The sequence below is a fragment of the Prunus mume genome, linkage group LG2, assembly GCF_029339155.1.
Source record: "Prunus mume cultivar Tortuosa linkage group LG2, ASM2933915v1, whole genome shotgun sequence".
NCBI lineage: Eukaryota > Viridiplantae > Streptophyta > Magnoliopsida > Rosales > Rosaceae > Prunus > Prunus mume.
This window is the reverse complement of record NC_142699.1, coordinates 4,360,599-4,368,757: the sequence shown is the minus strand read 5'-3', so window position 1 is coordinate 4,368,757 and position 8,159 is coordinate 4,360,599. Positions and strand designations below refer to the sequence as shown.

Below are 8,159 nucleotides of genomic sequence, written 5' to 3'. Positions count from 1 at the left end.
GCTCATAACTTTGTGATTATAAACTATGGAATCTAGTATATATAATACTTGCGAGCTGTTTTTCAAAATAGAAATTAACATAATTACATATTGTTTTATATTGTTGATCAGTTACTTAATTACTTAATATAATTTATTTCTTTTCTATTTAATCCATTTAATGTTATTGATTATTTTATTATTCATTATAAGTACTTACATTACTAAATTCTCCTTCAAATTATTGCTTAATTACTTAAATCTCTATAATCATTTTCATTATTTACTATTTAATTCTTCCTTGGATAAATTTATTTATGTTCTTAATTAATTTTCAATCTTCACTATTATTTTTTAAGCATGGTAAAGTGCATAATTTTCATGAAAAATCAAATTGGTTTACATCTTTAATTATTTTTCAATTTTTGAATAAATAATAAATATAAGAATGCTTACCATGTCTAGTAAATAACGTGAAATAAATTGTTGCTTAATCACTTAAATCTCTATAATCATTTTCTTTATTTCCTATTTAATTCTTCCTTAGATAAATTTATTTATGTTCTTAGTGCATTTTCAATTTTCACTATTATTTTTTAAGCATGGTAGAGTGCCTAATTTTGACGACAAATCAAGTTGGTTTACATTTTTAATTATTTTTCAATTTTTCATAAAATAATAAATATAACAACTTGTACCATGTCCAGTGAAATAATGTTACTCATGTATCTTATTATGCAATTTATAAAGTGTACAATATTTTACTAAAAAATGATAAATAAATTATTAAGGGATGTTTAATTCTCTTTCATTAATTACTCCAAATTTTCTAAGTTACAGAGTTTGTTAGCTCGTAGTATAATCTAGGGGTGGTTGCGGTTCGATAACCGTGAATTTGTGCCCAAACCGCAAACCGACCGACTATTTGCGGTATGGTGATTTTTGAAACTGCAAACCGACCACTTTTTGCGGTAATCCGAAAAAAGTGGTCGGTTACCGCGAATTAGCGGTTTAAAATTGCAAGTTCTCAAGCATTCACAAAAATATAAATTTACAACCTAAATAAATAAATACACAATCTCAACTTCTCAAGCATATATAAATTCACAATCTCCTCAACTTCTCAAGCATTCACAACCTAAAGAAAATTAAAGTTACAATTCCAAGCATTCCAATTAAAGTTAAACTTCTCAAGCATTCAAATTCCAAATCTTTTAAAGTTACAAACCAAAAGGAAAATGCAAAGCAAAATGAATTAAAGTTACAACTAAAAAGAAAAATCCAATTCAAAGTTAATTAAAGTTACAAACTAAAAAAAAAATGCAATACACCAATGTTACAAACTCAAGTGTTGGTGGTGAGTGGATTTGAAGAACTCCGTTGTGTTGTTTGAGCACCAATGTTATCTACAAATAAAACAACATAATTTAGTACATTTAATTATAAGAAGATCAAATAAAACAACATAGATTGGCTATACTTTGCGGTTTGCAGTAACTGCAAGTTTTGAAAATCAAATACCGCAATCGCAACCGCAAATGCGATTCGGTTTACCGCGATCGCGGTTTCATTGCGATAAATAGTTGGTTGGTTTTTGCAGTTTTTCAGTTTTTCGGTCTAAAATGCCACCCCTAGTATAATCAACTTAAATCACTCAAACCCACTATGCAATGCATTTCCTTCCAATTTTTTTGTGTCAAAATAATAGATGATTGACTAAATAAACTTCTTCTAAAGTTTCATTAAAAATTTCCATGTATTTATCACAATTTCCATGGTTTTTATCCAATTTTTATCGATATTGATATTTTCCCGATATTTCCATCGATATTTCCGTGTTTTTAAACCACTGATATTTCCGAAAGTATCGATATTTAAGACCTTGCTCCCAACACGAATCCTTATTTCCAAAATTTCCCTTCGAGGACCCAATCGAAATTCTTGTCATTCCTAATATTTTTCTAGCTGTAAAAACTATAAGCATCAAATATAACACAAAACATGACTATCTAATTTGAATGGTTTTGCTTTGCACATGGATCGACTTATCAAATTTTCTCTACTTTTTCACGTTTTATTTTTCTATACTACACTTTAGATCAATATTCTTTTATGATGATGAAAGGTTGAACTGTGTTTTTCTAAATCTCTTCAATGGAATCAAATGAATTTTTCATGCGCTTTTCTCTCTTTATTAGCCCCTCATTGGTGTGTGTGTATGTAAAGTGGCAGGGGAATCAACCAAGCATATCTTTCTATCAACTGATATTTTTCATATTTTCAGAGTTTTCAGCCAGCACTCCCTTCACTCAAGTTTGAGTCCCCCTCATCTTAGATGAGATTAATATAAAGTTATATCGCTTGTATTTTTTTTATTTATAAAAAAACTAAAGAATGATTAAATGAAAAACTTAATATTCCATTGCTTCAACTTAGCCATTTTGTACATATGCTTTAACATTTTGATCATAATAACATTCCTGCCCTAACCCCTATCTCCGACTCAGATTTAGAACAAAATATCCGACACAAACCCCCTATTCTCGAAATTTCCTTTTTTAGGACCCAATTGGAATTTTTGTCATCCCACGGGCTTTGGGGGTGCTCAATGCGTGTCCTTTCACAAGGCTCCAATTTTCGGACGGCCCCCATTTTATGACCTTGTGTAAAAACTCCACCAAAAAGTCGTATTTTCATTGAAAATCAATAAGTGCTCTGGAAAGCTGAAAATGGGGAAAATAAAGTAATAAGTCATTTTTAACTATCAAATTTTTCTGTTTTGGAAACTCTCTATCACCCATCCTCTTAAAAAAAAAAAAAAATGTATATATGGGAATTGTTAACTATGCCAACCCTGCTTAATTGGGTTGTAAGGTTTCTGGTGTAAAACATAGACAACAATTGGCTGGATGTGTTTAAGCATAGAACGGTTCATATTTACAGAGTCTGGTATCACAAAGAGCCAGCCACCATCAGCTTATTGAGAGCCACGTCCACCTCTTTAATTGATTGAAAGAGTTTAAACATAGAACGGTTCTATAACATGTATTTGGCTTTATAAGTCGGTCTAATTATGAGATTTCAAAATAGGAGGACACATAAAAAACGAATTAATGAATTAAATTAATAAGTCGGTTCAATAGTATGTATTTGACTTTATAAGTCGGTCTAATTATTCTCTCTCTCTCTCTCTAACTTGCCTTTGCAACTAAAAAAATTTCAAGACTGATGGTGGTGGTTGATGGTGGCGGTATCCGACCGGAACCAACTGAGACCAAAAGCGCCGGTTGTCAAACATCGCCGGCTTGGTGGCAGTTCCATTTTAGGCCATACCGGGGCATGTCAAACAGGTTTAAGTTCCTTCAGATCGGGTCAGTTTCTGATCCGATTCCACCCCTAGCAACAGCCACATCAAGATCAGCTTAAGAAGCACAACTTCCGCAAACCGTAAGGACAGATTGCCAATACAATGTGTGGGGATGTTAGCATCCCATACCCCTTTGGCATAGTGAGGAGGCTGTTACTTGAACAATTATTTTGTCATTACTTGTAACACAAGTTAAGTACACACCTTCCAAACCATTTCTAATCAGATTAAATGTTGAAGTCTAAACTACAGCATATATTTGGATGGCCAATTACGCATCCAACACATCCGTGGCGGTAGACTGTTAAAACCAAAATGGCAAAAGCCTATTCAACCAAATTAACAATTTCATCATTCCTCTTCTCTCTTGCTCATAGCAAGTTCATCGGTATCAAATGTGATGCATTGTATATAGTTATTTCAAATACATTGTACATATCCAAATTACAAGAAGTATATACTAATTAATGAAACTTTATTTGAAAATAATACTATGTAAAGACACATCCAACTTTGTTTTAAATGAATTCTATACAATGAACAGAACTCCCCACATGGCCAAAAGTAATTGCCATATGTATAGCAATTATTTCGTTTGTTAGGTAAGATTGAGAAAATTACTATACATAGTATGTACACAGAAAAAACCAATAATACAAGTTAACTGCATTATTTTTTCTTCCAAACAAGTTAATTGTATTTGTCTGGAAAGCAATGAAATTCTTTCATTTGAAATCATTTTATCCAAACATGCTCGGCACATACCCAAAAAGAATAATTACTACTAAAAATTGATCTGAATTACATTTCCCTTGATATAGAGTTGTCTTCCCACACCCCATGTGGATTGTATATAAATTCCCTGCATACCTCGACCTATTCTCAATTGTCCGTGTCTCTCTCAATCTTAAGCAAAAAGGAAAAAAGAAACTTGTCCAATATGGCTTCAAGTCCCTCTGTTCTCTTGTCCTCTCCTCCTCCTACAGCAAAGGATGGTTCCCGTTTTATTGACTCAAATTACCTGCGAAAACAATCCCATGTGCCTGCTAATTTCAAATGGCCTGAGGAGGACGCGACTTCTGCTCAAGAAGAGCTGAATGCGCCGGTAGTGGATCTTGAGGGCTTCTTCAATGGTGATGTTGTGGCAACTGAGAATGCTGCCAAGCTCATTAGGTCTTCTTGCTTGAGCCACGGCTTTTTCCAAGTGACCAACCATAGGGTTGATGCAGATCTCATCCGACTCGCTTATGATCATGTGGATGATTTCTTCAATCTTCCCATCGAGGAGAAAATAAAGGTACAGAGGCGTCCTGGTAGCCCTTATGGCTATTCGGGTGCCCATATGGATCGATTTTCATCCAATTTGCCATGGAAGGAAACTTTTTCTTTTGCTTTCCAGAACGGTCCAGAAAAAATTGTTGCCAATTACTTCAAATTCACCATAAGCAAAGATTTTGAACAAACAAAGTAAGTAAGACACATGAGTAGAGTAATGTTACATGTATGTGCGTATCACATGTTATTATAGTTGGGTCTTAAATTTTATAGAGCAAGTACTCTTAATTAATTTTTGGGCTTCCTTTTGTACGTAGGTTGGTGTATCAAAAGTGAAGCAATGCACTCTTTGTCTCTTTCAATTATGGAACTCCTGGCAATCGGCTTGGGAGTGGATCGAATGCTCTACAGAGTGTTCTTTGAAGATGCTGTGTCTATCATGAGAACCAACTTATATCCGACTTGCCACGAGCCAAATCTTTCTCTTGGAACGGGACCTCATTGTGATCCTAATGCCCTCACCATTCTTCACCAAGACCTGGTTGGAGGGCTTGATGTGTTTGTCGACAACACATGGCACAAGGTTCGGCCTGTTCTTGGCGCCCTAGTCATCAACATTGGCGATGTCTTTGCGGTACGTAACGTATACTCTAATCCTAACCTTTTCCCTTTTATAATTAATTTAATTCATGCATTCACTCAAAAATTAATTAAGCTTAATTCATTAGAGTATTGTCATCGATCAAGTTGCTATATATATGTATGTACAAACGCATCCGTGCATTCATGTACTGAATATTAATTAATAGTTTATTTGACTAATAATTAATTATAATTAGTGCTAATTATGAGTATTAATTAATCTTGCAGGCATTATCGAATGGCATAGACCGGAGTTGCTTGCACGGGCTGCTGTGAACAGCCACAAGGAGAGGAGGTCATTGGTCTTCTTTATGTGTCATAGAGCTGACAAGGTGGTGAAGCCCGTAGAGGAACTTGTGTGCAAAAGTGAGGGGGGGACAAGAAAGTTCCCGGATTTCACATGGTCAGATTTGTTTGAATTCACTCTAAACCATTACAGGGTTAACGAAATTACCCTTGAAAACTTCACTGTCTGGTTCCTTTCTGCTGATCATTCCAAGTTCAAACCGACCTATTGATAATTTACATCCATATATGAAAGATTGAAGAGCTATAGCTAGCTAGCATGGAGATGTCATGCAGTGCACCTCGAAAAAGTTTTTTATTTTTATTTTCTAATCTATTTGGTCCTTGTTAGCGTGACCCACATTAAAAAAATCCTAGAAGAAACTTCTTAAAAGGAAAAAAAAAAATTGTTATTTTTGTCGTTGTTTAAGTGTTACCATTCAATAAAGCTAGCTATTAATCTGAACTATTGGTTCCTGACTAGGCCTAATTTCGCCTCGTAGTTTTTATAGCCTTTATATTAATTAATACTATTAGAAATTTTATTGAATCTTCTGTTATTAAATGGAAATTAAAATAAAAAAGGTATGGCTATCCAAGTTTAAAACAAGAGTAATTCATTTTTTAAGTGAAGAGATGCATCACATTGCCTTTTCAGATAAGCATACTTTGGGAAATGGCTCTTCGTCATCTATAAATAGAGAAGCCCACTACATTATTTTGTGTTCAATCAATTCATGGATATCTAGTTTTCCAGAGCATTTTTTCACGTTAGTATCTTAGAATTTTAAGAGTAGCTTAAGAGATAGTTTCTTTATTCTTGTGGTTTGGAGTGCTGCTACCATATAGCTAGACTCCCGTGTTCTGGTTTTTCTAAACTTTTCTTTCTATATCATTTTGATGATTTTTTTGCATTAAATTGTGTATTTAATAGCATGAATAAATTTGGATTTTCTTTAAATATAGCAATTAAATTCCTTATTTTTCCAACAAATACACAGTTTATTAATTAGTATTCTATATGCATGTAGATCTTAGTTAACAATCCCTAAGGCTCAAAAGACACTGATGTATAACAATCCCTAATGCTACAATTGGCACTTTCTTCAATAGCTAAAGGAAGCAAAATGGACTGATAGGGCTCAGTGTCTTTTGAGCCTTTGTTTCAGTAGTGTTTATGTTACCTTCCCTAACTCTTGTTCTTATTTTTCTGGTTATTTTTTCATGATTTTTGTGTCTGATAGGCTTCCCGTGTAAGATGTGTTCAGCAGCATAGTGATGTCCTTGATAATTTTCCGGATAAACTCTGCCTCATGCCTGCAAAATAAGTTGAATTGAACCCATAATATCAAAAATGTGAAATATCATCCTCAATATACATGAGAGATGGAAGCCAAGATGCCTGCCTTCATGCAGTAATATAACAGAGATCATCTCATCAGTATGTTGATATATTGCGAGCTCAAAACTCCTCCTAATCTAACTACTCAAAGCCCGGCGTCATCAGTATTATTGCCCCATATCCTAACAGTTTAAGCTTATTTATGATCGTCCTATTTTTTGGTTAATGACACTTGATTAACAGAGGCTCAAGAAAACCAATACATGTGATGTTGGCAATTATATGAAAAGGACAAATGAAAAAGCAAAAGGGAAAACAGAAAGGGCTACGGCCAGAAGTCATACCTATCCAAAGCGTTTCTAAGATCCCAGCCAGACAAGTTTGAACCTTCAGTAAGAGCAGCTCTCCACCTCACTACCTTATGATCTGTATCTTTTTGAAATCGCTCTTCGTGTTTCTGAAATGCTTGTGCAAAATACCAGTCGGTTTCCTGACATCCGAAGGATCAACATCATAGAATATTGGCAAAACTATTTGCCCAAGTGTTCTCCTACAGTCCATTATCTTTACCAGCTCCTCAAGACACCGGCTGGAATCAGCATATCTCATTGCGAAGACGATGATGGGGATCCTGGACCCTTGGCTTGCCTGCACCAATTCCGCTGTCATTTCTTCCCCTCTTCTTAGCTGGTTGTCAATAAATGCGTTGATCCCAGCCTCTTCCATTGTCATGTAGAGGTGGCCTGTGAAGCCTTTGCGTGTGTCATCACCTCTGAAGCTCAAGAACACATCGTGCATCCAACGTTTTGAGGAGGAGGATGATGAGGACGAAGAATAAGGCTTCATGGGCTGTCCTGGTACCCATTGCTAGCACAGAAATGCAGTGGTTTCTGAGATGCATTGCGATACTGCTACCCTTCCCCACCATCACCGCCGCCACTGCCCCAGCCCCTGCCTCCACCAATATCACAATCACCATCATTGCCCTCCCACCTTAGCAAACCCATCACCACCACCACTCACTTATAGGTTCGTGCCTCTATAAAGATGAACGTAAAATACCATTTTTAAATTTCATTATGCTTTTACATTAGACAAACACGAAATAGTTTAAGTTCCATATTTTTAAATTCTATGATGGTGGTTTCTCTGTGTCCAATCATTGATCACAATCACTAATCAGCTCTTAAAACAGTAATGACTTTGGTATTGAGATACTTTGGAGAATCACAATTACAATCTTTGAATTGTCTTGTTTGACAAAGGACG

At 35.0% G+C, this 8,159-nt stretch overlaps 2 pseudogenes across 1 annotated transcript; one reads left to right on the top strand and one right to left on the bottom strand.

Annotated features, from left to right (window-relative positions):
* Positions 1 to 4,276: 4,276 nt before the first annotated feature.
* Positions 4,277 to 5,781, top strand: LOC103319522 (gibberellin 20 oxidase 3 pseudogene; annotated as a pseudogene).
* Positions 5,782 to 6,762: 981 nt separating this feature from the next.
* LOC148919464 (disease resistance protein RPV1 pseudogene) lies at positions 6,763 to 7,941 on the bottom strand (annotated as a pseudogene). The gene is made up of 2 exons (XR_016124532.1): positions 7,235 to 7,941; positions 6,763 to 6,865 (listed from the first exon to the last, which is right to left on the bottom strand). The product of XR_016124532.1 is annotated as a disease resistance protein RPV1 pseudogene (transcript).
* Between the last annotated feature and the right edge of the window lie 218 nt (positions 7,942 to 8,159).